This window comes from Saccopteryx leptura, chromosome 5 (assembly GCF_036850995.1).
Source record: "Saccopteryx leptura isolate mSacLep1 chromosome 5, mSacLep1_pri_phased_curated, whole genome shotgun sequence".
Lineage (NCBI taxonomy): Eukaryota > Metazoa > Chordata > Mammalia > Chiroptera > Emballonuridae > Saccopteryx > Saccopteryx leptura.
Window position 1 is genome coordinate 33,123,998 of NC_089507.1, and position 20,945 is coordinate 33,144,942.

Below are 20,945 nucleotides of genomic sequence, written 5' to 3' on the forward strand. Positions count from 1 at the left end.
CTTAGTTGTTCCATCAGCCTTACTTTATAGCTTACAGTTTTCACTGCACTTTGTTTAGTAGGGATTCTGGAGGAAAACAGAACCAATCACCTATCCAGCTGACATGTAAAATTAATCATCATAAAGGGGAAAACATGAACTATTAAGAAGAAAATAATCAGTGAATTTTGTAATTGTATAATGGTCAAACTCTAAAAGAACCTACGTGAAGGTCAGCATCAGAGCTATTGAAATGTGGAAGTATAAATATTTTAATACTGATCTCTCAATTGCATTAGCAAATACTCTTGAATATTTCAACATAACTTAAGCTGATTATAGAATATGGAAATTAAATTATTGATGTGAGCATTTACATATGGTCCAAATGCTATGTGAGTTGTATGCAATAATCAACGAGTTACCTTTTCAAAAATCAGTATTTTGAAATCCAGCAAATACAGTGGTACCTTGAAATACGAATTTAATTCATTCTCTAACAGAGCTTGTAAGTCAATCGACTGGTATATCAAACTGCCGATACTGGACCAGTGAGCCAACATGCAAACTAGCGGCAGCTTCCTGAATCACGACTCGTATCTCAAAATTTTACGCGGATCTCCAACAAAAATACAAACCGAGTCGCAACTCGTATCTTAAAAAATCTTATGTTGGTCTGTTCATATCTCAAGGTACCACTGTATTGTTTTAGTTCACAAATACCAACTAGTAAATTACAACAGATTTTTAACTAATCAATGGAAATGTTACCAAATGTATTGTTTTGATTATCTGAAAGTCACATATAAATGGAATTTTGTATTTGGCTTTAAGACTACTGTGCAATCATAAATTTGGAGTTGTGTTAGTTGTATTTATTTTATCTTATAAATATTGATATGTATATTTTCTTTTTTATAATTTTTTTCTTTCAGGTTTAACTTCATTATGTTTGAATAATTATATTTAAATTCTATAAAATTTCTTTTGTCCAAGTGAAATTATTTCTGTTCAAGTTCCCTAAAAATTAAAAATATATTCAGAAAGTTTTTATGCCAGATAAGAATATATGTATTTGGATATATGTTTGGAAATATAGCGTATGGGGAAGATTTATAAGATTTTCTTTCCCTCATCATGCATTTTTCTTATTATTTCATCTGACTTTATGTTTTCTGATAGCAATGAAGGTGGCATATCTTAGCAGAATCATTGAAATAAGAACGAGGGTGAAGAAAATAATGTCAATCAAATCACAGTTCATAAAATATTCCAAATATATTATTTTTGTGTATAAGAAATTCTATTGAGCCTCAACTTCTAAAGATTTATATTGCTTAACTTTTAATTATTGCCAATAGAGGCGTAAAAATTAGTTCTCATCATGAATTTCATTAACCTTTACATGATAACAAGTATGAGCATTTCATCATATCTTATGGGCCATTGGGACCCCCTCTTTGGAAAAGTGACTATTTAAGCCTTTCATTCATTGTACTATTGCGTTGTTTGTCCTTTTCTTTTTTGATTTATGGTTTATGTACACACTTGATACAGATTATTTGGGCACTATATTTTATAAATATCTTCATTTTTTAATTTAATATTATACTTTTACTAAAATATCTTTTAATGAACAAATTTTTTAACTAAATATAAAAAACAGAGAACAATATAATAAACCTGAAATATCTATCACCCAATTTCCAATAATACATAAACTAATACATAACCAAATTTGTTTCATCTATTACCCTACACTTATAATTCACCCATCAACATATATTTTTAAATAAATCCCAGACCTCATGTGATTTTAAGTATAAACATTACAGTGTTTATCTCAAAATTAGGGGTTATTTAGAAAAAAATTCATGAGTGCTGTTGTCATCCTTACAGATTTAATAATCATTCACTAATGTCTTCACATAACTGGTAATCATATTTCTAATTATCTTACTTTTTATAGTTTGTTTGAAATTTTTTTCTGTAAGGATCATACACTGTAATTATTTAAAATCTCTAGAAATGTTTTTTTTTTTTTGTTTTTGTTTTTGTATTTTTCTGAAGCTGGAAACGGGGAGGCGGTCAGACAGACTCCTGCATGCACCCAACTGGGATCCACCCGGCACGCCCACCAGGGGGCAATGCTCTGCCCATCCGGGGCGTCGCTCTGTTGCGACCAGAGCCACTCTAGCACCTAAGGCAGAGGTCATGGAACCATCCCCAGCACCTGGGCCAACTTTGCTCCAATGGAGCCGTGGCTGCCCGAGGGGAAGAGAGAGACAGAGAGGAAGGAGAGGGGGAGGGGTGGAGAAGCAGATGGGCGCTTCTCCTGTGTGCCCTGGCCGGGAATCGAACCTGGGACTCCTACACGCCAGGCCAATGCTCTACCACTGAGCCAACCAGCCAGGGCCTTAGAAATGTTTTTTAATTTATAGATTTCCCACTACTTTTTTCCTCTCAGTTATTGTTGTTGAGATTTCATATTTATTCTATAGTTTCCATTATTCTAAATTGAGGTTTGTATCATTGGGGTAATATTTAACAGGTTTTTCTTTCTGTTGTATTTTTGTGTAGTAGTTATTAAATCTAGTATTTTGATCAAAGTTTCCTTTTCATAGTCTGTATAGTGTTTCCATGAAGATGTCTATAAAGGGCTAATTGTCTTCATGATGTTAGCAACCATTTACATTTACTATCTATTGTTTCTTAGTTTATTATTATACTCGTTCAAGTAGGGGAAAGAATGGTGAATGTGGTCCTTCTTATTCCAATGTGCCTCAGAATAGAAACTTTCTTGCTGGTATTTTTTGCTTGTTTTACTTATAATGTTTTAAATATTTGCTCTTGCATTTTATTTGACATAGATTCAATTGTACTTATTCCCATATGAATTACCAATGTTCCCACCACTGATTATTATATAGTCCTTCTTTTTCTTAATGGTAGGCTTTGATAACTTCCTGTAATAATAAATAGACAAAACATTTTTTTATGTTCTAAGAACTTGGTATTCCACAGTTAGGTATATATCCATGAAAAACTTATGCATATATGCACCGAATATTAATTACTTCTGGTTGCAGAAAGTTTAACAAGATAGTAAAAAACACCTGAGGGATATGGGTACATGTAAATTATTTTTATTTTTTTTATTTTTTTTTATTTTATTTTTTTCATTTTTCTTGAAGCTGGAAACAGGGAGAGACAGTCAGACAGACTCCCGCATGCGCCCGACCGGGGATCCACCCGGCACGCCCACCATGGGGCGAAGCTCTGCCCACCAGGGGGCGATGCTCTGCCCATCCTGGGTGTCGCCATGTTGCGACCAGAGCCACTCTAGCGCCTGGGGCAGAGGCCACAGAGCCATCCCCAGCGCCCGGGCCATCTTTGCTCCAATGGAGCCTTGGCTGCGGGAGGGGAAGTGAGAGACAGAGAGGAAAGCACGGCGGAGGGGTGGAGAAGCAAATGGGCGCTTCTCCTGTGTGCCCCCTGGCCGGGAATCGAACCCGGGTCCTCCGCACGCTAGGCCGACGCTCTACCGCTGAGCCAACCGGCCAGGGCGTAAATTATTTTTAAAGACTTATTTATTGTATCTGGTCTTAAATTCATAAGTATTCATTAATTTTTTTAAAAAAATACATAAATGCATATAGAAATAAATAGAATGAAAAGGGTCCAGCTTTGTATTGATAGTTACAATGTATCTTGAACAAACAAGTATCTAGTTTATTTGTGTGTAATCTCATTCTATTTCTGTGTTCCATTAAAAAATTATTCTCTGATGAAATGATTACTTGAATAATAATTTATATTTGTGTGATGACTGTATGAAACAAATATAACTTACAGCAATGGTATTGCTGATGGTCTATGAAAAGGGAGCAACTGTGTTCCAGTAGAAATAGTCCTGTACTTGTATTAGAAGACAGAATAACATTATTTTTTCATTACATGTATGGTATTTATCATGCTTTGTTTTCTCTAAACTTAATGTATATATCATAATACTAAGTACTATTAGTGCTAAAATTAATGCATAATTGTGATAATAGTCCAAGCTTATAAACTGTGTGTGTATTAAATAAATTAAAACTTTTCTGCTGTGTAACCTATTCAGTGGCAGATAAATGTATTACATTGACAAAATTAAAAAGTAAGGATGAACTACTCAAGTACTCTCTAGTTGTTCTCTTCTTTTCTTTTCTTTCTTTTTCTTTTCTTTTTTTTTTTTTTTGTTAAGTGAGTGTCAGGGAGGCAGACAGACAGACTCCACATGCACGGAAACTGGAATCCACCCGACAAGCCCCCTACCAGGTGATGCTTTGCCCATCTGGGGCCCTGCTTCATTGCTTGTCAACTTAGGTATATTAGTGCCTGAGGCAAGGCCATGGAGCCATCCTCAGTGCCCAGGGCCAACTTCCTGGCACCATTCTAGCCATGGATGCAGGAAGAAAAGAGAGAGAGAGAGAGAGAGAGAGAGAGAGGAGAAGCAATGGTCACTTCTCCTGTGTGACTTGACTAGGAATCGAACTTGGGACTTCTACACACCAGGCCTACGCTCTACCTCTGAGCCAAACCAGCCAAAGCCTAGTTGTATTTTTCAAATCGAGGTTTCTTTTGCCAGCAAACATGAACGCAAGGTGAAAATATTCACTCTAAGAAATAGATGGGCAGTGTGAGGACAACTGGGACTGAGGTGTGAGGAAGAACACGAAGACAGAGTTTTACAAAAACATTAATATAAGGAATGTGCCACTCAGTTAAAAAGAGTGATGTTTTCTTATACATTGTCTCAATCTTCAGAACCAACTTGTAAAGCAGTCATTTTGTTTTATTTTATTGATAATGACAATCAGAAAATCAGAGAAATTTAGAAACTCATCCGAGGACACACGTTTGGAGTCCATCACGCTCAGGTTTGTGCTTTTTACATTGGCTCCTAATAATAACATGTCGTACCGGAGATGCCAACTCTTATCTAGTCTAAAGTTTATCAGAAGGAAATCAAACAAGCCAACTTGGGAAGTCATAAAGTTCATGTTTTCTGTTTCTGTTTCTTTTTTAACTTTCACATCTAAATGCCAATTGGTGGAAAAGTATGCTTTACCTGATATATTTCAAATATTTACTCCTAGGGTTTTTTTTTAAGTCTGTGTGGAAAGAAACTATTTTAACTTCACATTTAACTGAGAATTCCAAACAAAATCAAGCTCACTTAATCAAATTCAGAGGAAATCAGAGCTTATGGGGTTAACTCAACAGACTCATTGATACCAAGCAGAGTCCAGCAGTACTAAATTGATACTGACATTCGCCGAAGACATAATTCACAATTCTAATGTAAAAAGTTTAAAGCACAAGGTGATTTAAAAGAATTTTTAATATTAAAAATTTACTGTGTTTTTGGATCTTTTTATGCCATTTGATTCTCTATGGCAGAGGCTTTTAAGTTTTCCAAGAGCACTTTCCTTCTCCCCTGCACACACACAAGATGATGGGATGACGTTTCCCAATTAGGTGTGACTATGTGATAATCTCTTGTCAATAGCAGGTGTATGGAAATGACATGTACAATTCCAGGTCAAGACTTTTCAGATGCAGATATGCCTTGTGTTCACTTTTTTCTTCTCATTCTATGGGCTGGATGAAGGTGATAATAAGGTCACAGAGGAGGACAGCAATGTTATAAAATGAATTATTTTGGAGGTCAGAATCTTGGGGCCCTAAATCATGCATTTCCTGAAGAAAAGAAACCTGCTGATCAGAGCACCAGCCTTGGACTATCATGTTTACATTGGATGGGAATTATCATACATTTTGAAGTTTATTTGTTTTGCAGGACTTTTCTTATCAGCCAATTAATATATTATCTAATGCTTCTCATATATTTTTTCTGCCATTTAAAGAACTGATATCTACCAGCAAAAAATAACAACAAATGGAAAGGTTAACAGATCAGTCTCTGAAGCCAAATTGTGTTAAAATAATAGCTGGGAAATCTTGAACAGTCTCTTAATTTCTCTGTTTCTGAGTTTCCTCATGTGTAATACAGAATTAATAATAGCAACTACTTCCAGAATTTATATTCAGCTGGTATGCCTTGACAGTTATTACAACAACATGAATGCTAATATATAAATATAGTATTTACAATGCATTGGGCATATATGATACAACCAATACATATGATAGCAGTCATAACATTTATTTAATTTTGATGCAATTAGAAATAGCTTTCAAGGAAGCAAATAAAAGCAAGCTTTCTGCGATGAGGTGGAAGTTAAAATTCGTGAGCTTTATCTTATTTATTTATTGTTTTGTTTTATTTTTAACTACCATATAAGAAGAATCTAATGTTTATGTCTTCAATGAAGCAGGGACTTATACAGCCTCAAGCAGACTATTAATTTCACCTTTTTATCTGAGTACTAAAACATTTTCCTATATAATTGGAGAAGCAGATTTGCTCAGTTAATTCTGCAAAGAAATGATGGTAAGGATGTATGAAAGTTCAATCTAAATTGCTCTTTGGCTGATGAGCATCTTCAGTCTGCTTACTTGACCCCAGGTCCTGCAAGGATGCCCACATTAGAAAAACATCCAACATTATATGGCTTCACATGGGTTTTTGGTGTAACTTGCCTAATAGATGAAACAGAATAGGGTAGACTCACTGCTTCAGTCGATACATCTTACCACTAAACGGTTCATTTATACCAACCACTGATGCATTACTTCCTGCCTCAGCTTTTTCAAGCTCTTTTATTTCTGAAATACACCCTTCACAATCTCCTAAGATATCTTTTTTCTTAGAATTGCTTATGAAATCTCATTTTCTCCATGAAACCTCTCCAAGCAATTTTACCAAGACAAAAGATATATTACTTTCCTATGTAAATATGCATAACTCTATTACTGTATACATCCTATGATTTTTTAAAATATAATATAAACATTAATAAATATTCATTCACCTTTCTAAATATATATGACAATTCTCTGTGTCAAGGTAGATAATATTACTTTCAGCACTGAGATAAGCAAAACAGAGAGTTATTAACTTCTTTCTTGGTTGGTCACATTTAAAAATTAATTAGGCCCTGGCCGGTTGGCTCAGTGGTAGAGCGTCGGCCTGGTGTGCAGAAGTCCCGGGTTCGATTCCCGGCCAGGACACACAGGAGAAGTGCCCATCTGCTTCTCCACCCCTCCCCCTCTCTTTCCTCTCTGTCTCTCTCTTTCCCTCCCGCAGCCGAGGCTCCATTGGAGCAAAGATGGCCTGGGCGCTGGGGATGGCTCCTTGGCCTCTGCCCCAGGCGCTGGAGTGGCTCTGGTCGCAACAGAGCGATGCCCCAGAGGGGCAGAGCATCGCCCCCTGGTGGGCAGAGCGTCGCCCCTGGTGGGCATGCCGGGTGGATCCCGATTGGGCGCATGCGGGAGTCTGTCTGACTGTCTCTCCCTGTTTCCAGCTTCAGAAAAATACAAAAAAAAAAAAAATTACATTTTTAAATGCTCTGTGCAGAAAAATATATCCAAGATTATAACAGAGGATGCCATTGTTGGACCTTATACCCAAATTTTGTGAAGATTCTTGTAACCTTAAGTTTCTTCAGAGATAGTAGCTCTGCTTTTTACTAGGCTCAGGTCCTTTTCTTTTATAATGCTTTCTGAACATTCATAAATCCCCAGGATGTCTTTCTCAGGTAACAATGTCTGTCCTCTGCTTCATTTGGGAGTCACATGGGCTACTGTAGTGAAAAGTCTTTTTGATAATGGAGAATTGTGGTAGTGCCTGAGTTAGTAATATAGGCGAGTAGCATACAAATGTGGAACAGTACCCTTGCATGAATGTCTTTAATTTTAAATGGAATTTATTGAGGTGCCATAGGTTAACATTTATTTTCAGATGCCCTATTCTACAACTCATCTCTGTATCCAATGTTGTGTGTTCACCACCCCACATCAAGTTTCTGTCTATAACTATTTATCCCCCCCTGCCCCCAATAATCACCACCCTATTCTCAATAATTACCACACTGTGGTCAGTGTCCATGAGCTTTTTTCTTTTATTTTTGTCCTTTTTGGATCAATTCATCTACTTCCTTTATCCAACTCTTCGCCCCCCCCCCAAAAAAAAAAAGCTGTCAGCCTTTACTTTATGTATAATTCTGTCTCTATTCTGTTGTTTGTTCATTTTGTTTATTAGATTCACATATGAGTGAAATCACGTGGTACTTGTCTTTCTCTGTCTTATTTCACTTAGCATAATGCTCTATAGATCCATCATGCTGTCACAAAGGTAAGATTTCCTTCTTTTTTTATGGCCATGTAGTATTCCAGTGTGTAAATGTGCCACAGCTTTTTTATCTACTCAACTACTCTTTTATCTGCAGGTTCCTCCTGGTCTGTCATCTGCCGCTTTTTCTTCCTCCCCATTTTGGCTGTCTCTTTGTGTGTGTTTCTATGTATTAGATAGATTTTTTATGATTCTCAGTCTTCATAGGGTGACCTTATATATTAGGTATTCTGTTGGGTCCAGTAGTACAATCTCCTTGATCTCCTGAGCCGGGCACATAAGGAATGCCCCTTGTGTGGATTATGTGGGGCCTTTAATTTAATTGAGTTTTGATTGCTGTTGGTCATTGTGCATGGGATAGTCTTCAGGTTTGCTGGTTTTGAGGCTTTATCTTGACTATATCGTGTGAGCTGCTGTGCAGGCTGACCACAGGAAGTGAAATTTGCCTCAGTGGTATGGTATGATGCAAAATATTTTAGCTTATAAATTAAAAATGAATAAAATTTGCAATTTTGGCTCCCTTTGCTTCTTAGTCATTAGCAAATTATATAACCTCTGGAAGATTTAGCTTTCTATCCTTAAATTGAGTAATAAGCTTCACTTACTGTGAAGTTTGTTGTGAAAATTGGGCAATATTTACCTAATCTTGTGAAGGATTCCTTTTTTTTACGGGACAGAGATAATAAGAAAATGATCTATAATAAATAACTTTTATTCAAAGGTAAAATTATCACTAATTTCAATCAATATGAGTTTGCTCTTTTTAATGGCTATCTGTGCATATTAATAATTATAATTTTGTTAATAATTTCCTACCTACAGATGAAAGTTGGCAAGAAATCAAAGACTTTAAGCATCACATAGAATATTTATAACAAAGTAAACAACATCAACATCTAGATTTTTTAGCTTCTATTTTTGTTGCATTTTGCCAATCAAAACATTTTATATATGACAGAAATTGAACAATTAGTAATATATTTGATGTGTCATACTAATGAACTTTAGAATGCTTAACATCATCTTGGTTAATTTCATGTTTCATAAAAGCTTCTCAATTGCAGGATCAATTACTTTCAATCTCCATATCAATCGGTCCAGATGGTTCTCATTATTTGCTAAGGAGAGCTTAAAATTGAAATTTTGAACCCATGATATTTATTGTGTTAATCCTTGATATAGAAGGGTCTTTCTGCAGAATACTAAGTGGAGCTGAATAAAAAAGTGCTATACATTCACAAACTGAATACAGTGGTACCTTGAGATATGAATTTAATTCGTTCTGTAACTGAGCTTATAAGTCAGTCAACTTGTATATCAAACTGCTGATACTGAACCCATGCACCAACGCGCCAACTAGCGGCAGCTTTCCGAATCACGACTCATATCTCGGAATTTTGCTCGGATCTCGAACAAAAATATGAACCGAGTCACAACTCATATCTTAAAAATTTGTATGTTGGTCTGTTCATATCTCAAGGTACCACTATATTATTTAAGGATTGAAAGGAACTCTAAAGTGTTATATTCAGGTGAACATTAAAAACACAGTATTCAGTAAATCTAGTCATTTCAATTATGTATTCACTGCTGAAATAAAAACATCATTTCATCTCTGACTATAATTTGAATTTTGAATTGAAGGTAAAAAAAAAGCCCTCAAGATATTTTATATTGAAGAATAAACTATAACTTGCTATGTAAACACAATTTGTTGTTAGACTAAAAATGTATTTGTGTATCATATGATTATTTTCAATTTTTTCTGACATTAACTCACAGAATATATTCCAATTTAAAGAGTTGAAAAATAATGTAACTGATATAAGATAATAATTCTTTTTATTTTTTTCTTAAGTGGCAGGTGGGAAGGCAGACAAGGCAGACTACTGCATGCCCCCTTACCAGGATTGACCTGGCCAGCTCCCTACTGGGCAATGCTCTGCCCTTCTTGGACCTCTGTTTCATTGCTCAGCAACCAAGTTGTTTTAGCACTTGAGGCCGGGCCATGGAGCCATCCTCAGTGCCCAGGGCCAACTTGCTCCAACCATTCAAGCCATAGCTATGGGAAGGAAAAAGAGAGAGAGAGGGGAGAAGGGGAAGGGTTGGGAAGCAGATGGTTGCTTCTCCTGTGTGCCCTGACCGGGAAATGAACCTGGGACTTCTACATGCTAGGCCAATGCTCTAATACTGACTCAACTGGCCAGGGTCTACTTTTCTTTTTCTTCTTTCTTTTTTTATTTTCTTCTTTTCCAAGTGAGAGAAGGGAGATATCGAGAGACAGAATCCTGCATGCAACCTAACTGGGATCCACCTGGCAATCTCTCTGGGGCTGATGCTCTGCCTATCTGGGGCCATGCTTGCAACCATACTATTTTTACACCTGAGGCTGATGTGCTTGAACAAATCAAGCCATGGCTGTGGGAGGGGAAGAGAGAAAGAGAGAAAGAGAGAGAGAGAGAGAGAGAGAGAGAGAGAAGGGGAGAGGGAGGAGTGAAGAAGCAGATGGTTGCTTCTCCTGTGTACCATGACTGGGAAATGAACCCAGGACATCCACAAACTGAGCCAACACTTGACCACTGAGCCAACCGGCCAGGGTCTCTGGCTCTACTTTTAAATTTAGACATTCTTCACTGAGTTTCCTCTCAAATCAATCTTGAAATACAAGATGATTAAAGATATCATGATATTTTTGGTACTCAACACTTGTGTTCAGTTTAATTATATCATAGGAATCTGGTTAACCTACAAATAGAATTGTAAAACTGTTGTTAGTTATATATGAAGAAATGTAGTTCTTTAAGTATTTTGACATTACTTAAATTAGTGGTTTGGTCCTATAATTAAGATTGGGTATATTCATTACTTTCTCTTTACTACCACCTCTTCTGGACCCCTGAGTTCCTTAGTAATCTGTGAAGACCCTAACATAATTTTGCACTTTCAGAACTAAAGGTCTAGGTGATTTGTGAATTAATACCCCACAACCTGTGATGGGGCAGAGTCCCATATTCATTAGCAACTTTTGTGAGGTTTTTCCATTTTCATAAAAAGAAAAGAATAAAAACTCTAAATTTATAAAGTTTTGTGAATAATCTCTATGCAATTGGTTAGAACAAAAGATGGGTTATTCATTTACCATGATGAAATTAGCACATACCCCATGGACATGATATAAAGACTCACTTGTTGTTTGTGTTTTTCTTAATCAGCCATATCTGCATCAAGTATAACTCCACCACAGCCCATTGCCTGCTCTCGTCTTCTAACTCCCTTTTATTTATTCCCAGTTTCTGCTTTAAAAATTTCATTTAATTTGCTCATCTGCATCCTGCTTTGCCTTTTGGCTCACTGCTTATTTTCTTCTTCCTGTCTTAGAAATTTGGGCTAAATAACTGGTATGTTAACCTTATATGGCCTTAAGATTCTCTTAGGAATGTTCTCTTGAACATCCCATGTAAATGGTAGTTAATATTTCTGAGCACCAACTTCTCCCACATTGTTTTCTTATTACCCTCCATTGCTATAATACTAGAAGGTGAGAGGCATCTTTTTCTGTCTTAGAAGAAATGGCTTAAATTTACCATGGATATACAGTATTAATTATAGTGACTTCTGGGTGATTTAGAAAATGATAAATTTCTCTCTCTCTCTCTCTTTCTCTCTCTCTCTCTCTGGGTTTTGCAGCTCTATTATTGGTATAGAGAGATTTTTAAAGTATCTAAGTAATTATAATCTTTAGACAAATAAAGTATGTGGGTTAAAATCTAGAGAACATAATAGAAATATTTCTGTACAATTTATTTAAGAATTGTTCAATTGCTAATTGTTTCTGCTTTCTCTGCCAAAAAGACTGATATTTTCACTTAAAAGAAACCCCGTAGAATTTCTCTAAGGAGTAGCTGTGGAGCACAAAGAGAGTGATTCAGATTAGAATGACCATAAGAATGTCCTTGTTAGAGAATATGCAGCCTGGCCGTGGGAGGAAATATATCTCTCCTTGCTGTTTGGCTCTCATCTCTTTGACTTGTCAAATGCTACCTTAGTAAAACTATTACCCGTTTCTGGAACACATCTCTCCTAGGTGTAGCTATCTAGTGCGATTGATCTTCCTGGTTCAATTTCATTGCCTTTGGGTTTCCTCTGCTTCCACAACAATTCTCTGAAACTGACTATATATACTCATATTTACATTTAAATGTGGCCTCTATGTGAGGCAAAAATTAGGGGATCAGGGAAAGTGTTGATATTCCAGTACTTTCGATCTTTTGTATAGCATATTTTCACCAATGAAATAAAAGTTGGCTTTGCATCTCATTTGCATAACAGAACAACTTTCTTTTACTTGTCGTTTGTTTTTCTGATGTTCTTGTTTAATAAAAAAATCAAATACTTCTTTTTTTATCACTTCATATTCATTTTGAAATATCCCCTAATTTTTGTGAGCAGTATATAATTTGCTCCCTAGGTCTGTTCATGGGCCTTTGAAAACACAGACATTGTTTTATTTTCTTTTGGTCAGAACTCTTTCTCTGGCACTCCTGGCTCTACTCTTAAATTTAGATGTCTACTTTGCAAATGCCTCTCAAATCAATCTTGAAATCCGAGATATATCAAGAGATCATAAAAGTTTTGGTACTAAAAACTTGTGCTCAGTTTAATTGTATCCTAACAATCTGGTTAGTCAACAAAGAATTATAAAAATTTTGCAGTTATTTATGAAGAAATGTAAAGAATAGGAAATGTAACCAAGTGACTGTTACATCAAAGACCCCCAGTGAACTAAGCCTCCTTATATCCACACTCTTTATAGTACTCTCCCATACTGACTTTTAGAAACTTGATAAGTGATGGTGAATTTTAGGGCTTGCAAAATTGAAATGGCACCACTGCCATGTAAGAAACCTGATCTACCTTAATAGAGAGGCAAAGGGGAGAGGAAACAAGTTTTTCCAGATGGTAACATCAGAGAACTGACACATTTGGGTTGTCACTTGGAAACATACAGACCTACTACTACAGCCATATGTGAAAACCTAGGCAAGACTCAAAATACCACTCTATCAAGCCCAGTCTAAATTAACAAATTGGGAGCTTTTGTTTGAAGCAGCTATGTTTTCTTTTTTTTTTTTTAAAGTGAGAAAAGGGGAGATAGAAAGACAGATTTCCACATTCCTCCCCAACCAGGATCCACCCAACAAGCCCTCTACTGGGGGATGACCTGCCCATCTTAGGTCATTGCTCAGCAACCAAACTATTTTCAGTGTCTGAGGCAGAGGCTCTTGAGCCATCCTCAGCACCTGGAGCCAACTTTCCAAACCAATCCAGCCATAGCTGTAGAAGGGGTAAGGAGAGAGAGAGAGAGAGAGAGAGAGAGAGGGAGAGAGAGAGAGAGAGAGAAGGGAAGAAAGGGCTGGAAAAGCAGATGGTTGCTTCCTCCATGTACCTTGGCCAGGAATTGAACCAGGTCATCCACATGCTGGGCTTACCCTTTACCACTAAGTTAACCAGCTAGGCTGCAACTATGTTTTCTGATTGTTATAAAGCAATTAATAATTAAAATAGTTAAAAATAAAGGATAAGCAAAAGATAGTAACAAGCTAATTTAAACTAATGATACTGTGATTATTAATTTTATATGTTAATGTGAATAGGGTAAGACAGTGGTTTACAACTGGTGTGCTGCAAGAATTGTGTTTTTTTTTTTGGTTATGGACAGAAAGAGACAGAGAGAGACAGATAGGGACAGACAGACAGACAGAAAGGTAGAGAGATGACAGGCATCGATTCTTTGTTGTGGCACTTTAGTTGTTCATTGATGTCTTTCTCATATATGCCTTGACCCAGGGGGCTAAAGCAAACAGAGTGGCCCCTTGTTCAAAGCAGCAACATTGGGCTCAAGTTGGTGAGCCTTGCTCAAACCAAATGAGCCCACGCTCAACTTGTGACCTCGAGGTCTCAAACCTGGGCCTTCCCTATCCCTCTGTCGCTCTATCCACTGCACCACCTCCTGATCAGGTCACAAGAATTTTTAAAACATGTAATACCTAACTATTTAGTCAGGGGCACTCAACTCTTTTCACTTAGATTATCAAATAAAAAATTACCATAACCAACACAACAGTAGCAGTCTGGTGTGAATGAATCAAAATTATACCTACTTTCTTTTTTTCAGATTGAGAAAAAATATATTTTTGTGGTGGGCCCATAATTTTAGTAATCCATGTTTGCCATGAGATGAAAAAGGTTGAAAATCACTTGGCTAAGAGATGGCCAGACATCCCATTAAACAAACATAGATATCTAGGTATGTATGCGAGGGTGTTTCTGGCAGTGATGAGCATTTGGGTTAGTGAAATGAGTAAAGCAGATTGCCCTCATCATGTGGGTAAGCATTGTCCAAGTGTTCAATTAACACTCCTTCCTGGTTATCAGAACTTGGGACTTGACTGGAAGTTACACCACTGGCTTTCCTGGGTCTTCACTCACAGATAACAGAGGCAGATTATAGTCTTTTTAGGCCATATATACAACAATATATATCTTTTATTGGCTCTATTTCTCTGGAGAAAGCTAACTGATACAATGTAAATGTTGAGAAAGATTTCTATTTCTGTTCTCTGCATAGGCCAAAAGACATTCAAAAGTAGAGAGTTCAATCTTATTTATGAAAGGTTATATTAAATAGTTGTACAATAAGTTCTAAGTCATTTGGAATAAGAATGCATTTGGAAATTCCCTAAATCTTTATCAATAATCATTGTGTGGTTTACAAAGATATATGATGTAAGGTGATTGCTATCTGTTGAAATCATTTGTCATTTTCAATAGACTAAATTATTTTTTGCATTTAGCTCTATATAAAGGGAATGACATATAACATTTAAAAAGACAAAGTGGGTTCAGCAAAGAAATTTTCTTAAAATTGTTGCCTTTATTAAGAAATAGTGTGTAGAGTTTCATTTAGGGACCATGTTGTAAGAAATATGTCTAGGCAATATGATCTGAGTCAGAGTAAAGAAAAATAATCATGAATGCAGTATAGGGAATAAATTTTCTTCACAGTTGTCTCTAGGCATTTTTCTACTCTCTTGAGAATTACAGATTTCCCTGTACCTGATGAAATTTTATGAATCAGAAAGATTGTGGACTCCTTGAATGTTCAAAACACCTTCAAACCTTAGAGATTGTCAGTCTGGGATTTTAATTATTATCTCACAAGAGTATAATTAACTTCTTTTAAGAGACATAGCAGAGTCCCTATGAATCATCTTCATACACACGTTTTCCCAATTGCCTGCAGACATGTTTAGCAATTCACACAGAATTACCCTAAATGAAGCTTAGGGAAAACATTCTTATGTGTTTGAAGAACACCAGAATGGAGGAGTATATGGTAGAGCCTGTTGCTTGCTTTGTTTTCTTGCCACTCTGAAGATCATGGTGCATGTCCATACACAGAATTTTTTCACCAAAACTACGGCAATTCAGAGAAACATAATGAAGTCTTTGTACTGAAATTGTGAAACACCACTCTCTCTCTTTGGCCACCCCAAATAAGATTGTCTGTTTCACTTTCACTGATTTATATTCCTTTTATTTTTTAGACCTATTTCTAGAGCACATATGCTGACTAACCAAATTACCAGTATAAGGTAGAGACCAGGTGTCTTTGATAATATTGAAAGCTTTGCGGCCAAGTTGATCTGTGTTTTGTAAGTATGCTCCAAGGAAATAACTCTGAATGCCCTTTCATATTAAAAAAAATAAGTTATACATATCTATTCCCTATATCACATTTTGAATTGTAACATTTTCAGTTTTAACCTGGCTACACAGCAGATTTTTCTCATGGTTGGTGAATATTGTAGTTTAATGAGTCAGATAAGCTATTTGCAGAGGCATTTAAACTCAGAAATTGATTGCCTAATTCCTCTGATTATTAGACTTTAAAAGGGATGCTCTTAACCGTGTTTTAGTTCCATTAGTACTCACACTGACAAGTTGATTTACCACCTCATCTAACAAATGTCAAGATTCCAATATGCATTTCATTGTTTCCAAAAACAGTGTCCATTTAATTACAGCCTTATAGTTTCCCCAAATTTTTATTTGTTCTCATTTAGATAAGGCTAGAACATTGCTCAATTAGGATGAAAATGTCTATTTCTTTCTAATTACTAAATTATATAATGGTCGATGAGGATTCTTATTTCACTCATTACAACACATTTAATTCAAAGTGGAGAGACATTATTATGCAGATATCCCTGAAAATAAAAACACGTTAAAAGCAAGAGTTTAGCATCAATATATAGAAATAAAAACTGAAGAAAACCTATCAATTCAGAGATATTTTTAAAGAATACTAATATAAAGTTTTCCCAGAGAATCATCCACATCTAAGAATATGAACTCTTTTTTGAGATGGGATTATTTTTCGTTTACCCAGATTTGGATAGTGCTTAGCAGGGGTCCCCAAACTATGGCCCACAGGCTGCATGTGGCCCCCTGAGGCCATTTATCCGGCTCCCGCTGCACTTCCGGAAGGGGCACCTCTTTCATCGGTGGTCAGTGAGAGGAGCATAGTTCCCATTGAAATACTGGTCAGTTTGTTGATTTAAATTTACTTGTTCTTTATTTTAAATATTGTATTTGTTCCCGTTTTGTTTTTTTACTTTAAAATAAGATATGTGCAGTGTGCATAGGGATTTTTTCATAATTTTTTTATAGTCTGGCCCTCCAATGGTCTGAGGGACAGTGAACTGGCCCCCTGTGTAAAAAGTTTGGGGACCCCTGATTTAGAGTTTACTAAACAGAATCAGGGTAGGTAGTGAGAATTACTGTCCTAGGGAGAGACTGGAAATGCTTGCCACCCCTGCTCTTAACCTCTTAACCAATGCAGTCCCTATGCTGCAAATAGAGATATTACTAAATATAGCAGTTTTTAGACTAAGCCAGAAGGTCTTAATTACTGGTGAAGTGATGGATTGTCCAGGTTTTAAATGTTGCCTTTAACTAAGTTTATGGTATATCATTTAATGATCACTTTGACAGATCTCGAATTTTAAGGATTCATAGGGCAAATATTAAGGTAGCAGATAGTTGATGACATGAAGACCTATATTAAGTAGAAAAATAATTCCAAGATATGATACAGACTCCATTTAATTGTTTCCAAAACAGTGTCTATATTTGAAATAACTTTCAAACAGTAGGGAAAAAAATCAGTGGTGTATTTGTATTGCTCCGGCTTGCACTGACTTGACATAGAATTGGTACAACATCCACCCACTGAAAAAGGCTATACAAGACAGAGACCCCGTCCCACTCCAGAACTCCTTGCTGGAAAGATGGCATTTCTTTTTCTTTCTTTCTTTCTTTCTTTTTTTTTTTTTTTTTTTTTGTCCTGCTACCATTGGCTGATGCATTGATTGGAATCCTTACATTAAAAACAGAAAAGTTCCTTTGGATCAAGATTTTGAAAGGATCTGACAAATACTAATAATATGATGGACATTTTCACAGCACAACATTCCTCAGTCAGGACAATCTGTCATTTAAAGTAGTAATTTCCAAGTTTAGGTTGAAGGGAAGAAGGACAACGCCAGTCCCAAAGAGACAGACACCCTAGGTGGGGAATCATCTCATTTAACCTATATTGATCAGATTAACTATGTTTAATATTTAGGGAACAGTTATTATTTTATTTTTATGGACTTTTTTGACAAGACAAGGTGAGTTGGAATTAAAATAATGAATTTCACTTGTTAGGTAGCGTATTAGTTAATATAACGCTAGCAAGTATAGTATCTCAGAAGGAACAAACAAACTCACTCAAAGTCCAAAACGGGTGTTTCTTATAGGAGCAGGTGGTTTTCCTGAGAGCAATATTCCCAGCCTCCTTTTATCCTGTGGTTTTACCATGATCTTGTGGATCATGGTGTTCTTGTGGATCAAGATGGGGGTAAAAATACAGAAAATTACATGGGTTGGTATTTTTATGAGCAAAACCTGGAAGTAATGTCCCGCATTCCTAACTACATTCTGTTGGCTGAAATATGATCTTATATCTCCTGTCTTCAAGTGAGAAGGAGGCTGGTAAATATCTAGCAATTTGTCCAACAAATCGATAAAGTACAGCTGGTGACCTGCTGGCAGTTGCTGCCGTATGTGATAGCATAACATTGTGCCTCAACATATCTACATCCAATGAGGGGATGTGTAAATTTGGGAGCAAGAAAATAAGACTAAATATTGTTCTCCATAGCTATTGCACAGAATTCCCAGATTAGATTTCCGAATATTATGAATTGTACTCTGAACTCAAATAGGTGGACGGTATCTTGCTGCTCTTGCTTACCACAAATTTTACCTTTGAAATTATACTAGTTTTTCTAATACCTAAATGCTCTCAGCACAACGTGGTAACTGGAGATAACACAACCTGCGGGCTGTTTAATATGTAATAACTGCAGTCAGGTAGACAGGAGATGGGTGAGGTTGAATATTAGAGGAGTAGAGAGAGAAGATACTGTAAATTCCAGATAAGAAGGCATTTTTTATGCATGAATTCGCCATCACAGAATGTCCAGTTATCATGCAATATAACATTTCAAACTCTACAATTTACTTATACCTGCAGTTGAGAAATAGCTGTGATATAAGAAAAATATCTGCTCTCTCTTACTGCTGTCTTACTTTGAGCAAGTCACTTCACCTCTCTGTCTTTCCTATCTTTGAAAGAAAGAAGAGAAAAAAGACTAGATAATAAATCTTGCTCTTTTTTCTTTTGACCATATTTTTATTCATAGTCCTGTAAAATACTTTTCTGAACCCATTTCTAAATATAATCTAAGACTTCATGAATGACATTATAAAATTGTATTTCAATATGAAGGTCTGTGAGGGTATTGGGCAAATAAGTTTGTAAAATTTGGGTTATTTGAGTTTGCTCACTTTTATTGTTAAAAATGGCGCTGGACAACCACATGTGCGCTTGCCTTCAGAGCAGGGCAGTTAATTGCAGATTGCATTCCTGCTTGGGAATGGCCATTATTATGCTAATGTGTGCTGGAGGATGGGTCTTTGTGGGCCCAAGTAGTTTTTTAGAAGGAGGAAGAAGGAGAGGAAGAAGAAGCAATATGGAAGGGAAGAAGAGAGAAGCCAGTTTTGCAGCGTAAGAAGCCATGTTGGCAGATGGGGAACTAGAGCTGACTGAGACTGGTGGGGACCTTTGATTCTAGGAAAAACCAGATGAGTCAGTGGTTTTGGGATCCCTGAATGGAAAGGGAAGTGTTTTTCTTCTTTGTGTGTTTACTTGCCGGCCGGTTGCAAGGCTAGAATACAGGAATGACTCACCATTTTTTGGGACGACTGTTTCTTTACCATCTGCCTGAATTCAATGGGAACCTGCATGGGAATGGCCATGACAGCAGCGACTACTGGCTATACAGAGAGGAGCTTTGTAAACCTTTCATCCTCTTAATTAAAGTTACAATTTTACTGCACTGAGTAAAGATAAAAGAATAGTGCCTCTTTTACTATTGTTGGAAGTTCAGAAACAGTTTGGGGTAAACGATAACATTTTTTGGCAAAGGTGTTGATATTTTTTGTTATCCAGAAGGTAAATTGTCTTCATCACATTCCTAAATGAATATAACTGTTCCTGAAGGCAAGCACACATGTGGTTTCCCAATACCATTTTTAACAATAAAAGTGAGCAAACTCAAATAACCCAAATTTTACAAACTTATTTGCCCAACACCCTCACAGACCTTCATATTGAAATACAATTTTATAATGTCATATTCCTATTCCTTAATAATATGTCATGAATATACATTCTATAACCAGGCTGCCTTTCTAAAGAAACAGGTTTTTTTGCTATGACACCCTAAGAGCTCTAACTCTTACCCTGCTGAGCAGCTAACTGTGAGGTTATTAAGCATGAAATTGGGAGCAAAGCTTGTCTTTCTTTCTTTCTTTCTTTCTTTCTTTCTTTCTTTCTTTCTTTCTTTCTTTCTTTCTTTCTTTCTCTTTCTTTCTTTCTTTCTTTCTTTCTTTCTTTCTTTCTTTCTTTCTTTCTTTCTTTCTTTCTTTCTTTCTTTCTCTTTCTTTTCCTTCCTTCCTTCCTCCCTTCCTTCCTTCCTTCCTTCCTTCCTTCCTTCCTTCCTTCCTTCCTTCCTTCCTTCTTTTTTTTTGAAAAAAATTCCAAGTCAATGTCAAGAATTGTTGCTTAATACACAACAAAGAGAAATCAATCCTGGACATATCTGACTTTTTCTTTGAAGTCTTTCCCTAAGTAACCTTTCTCTTTGTGCCATTCTTACTCTCTACCCTTTACCTTAGTTCTAGTACTAGGTACTTATTTTTGTTAACCTTGTGCCTTGTAGTCTTTTTAAAAATCATTTGGAAATTTCTTAGCATGCTTTGGAAATTGCAGAAAGTACTGCTGGAATGAGCAAACCTTTTTTTATGGTTTAGTCATGCAAACTGAGTCAGCAAGGGCAAGGCAAAGAAGCTGGGGCCAAGCTTGAATTTGCAAGTGTGAAATCATTTGTGCTCTCCTGGAGCAGTAGATTTTTTCTCCGTAGGAAGTTAACTACTGCGGAGGGCAGATTGGGTTATATAAAGGTAAACACACATTGCTGATTGCAGACATTCT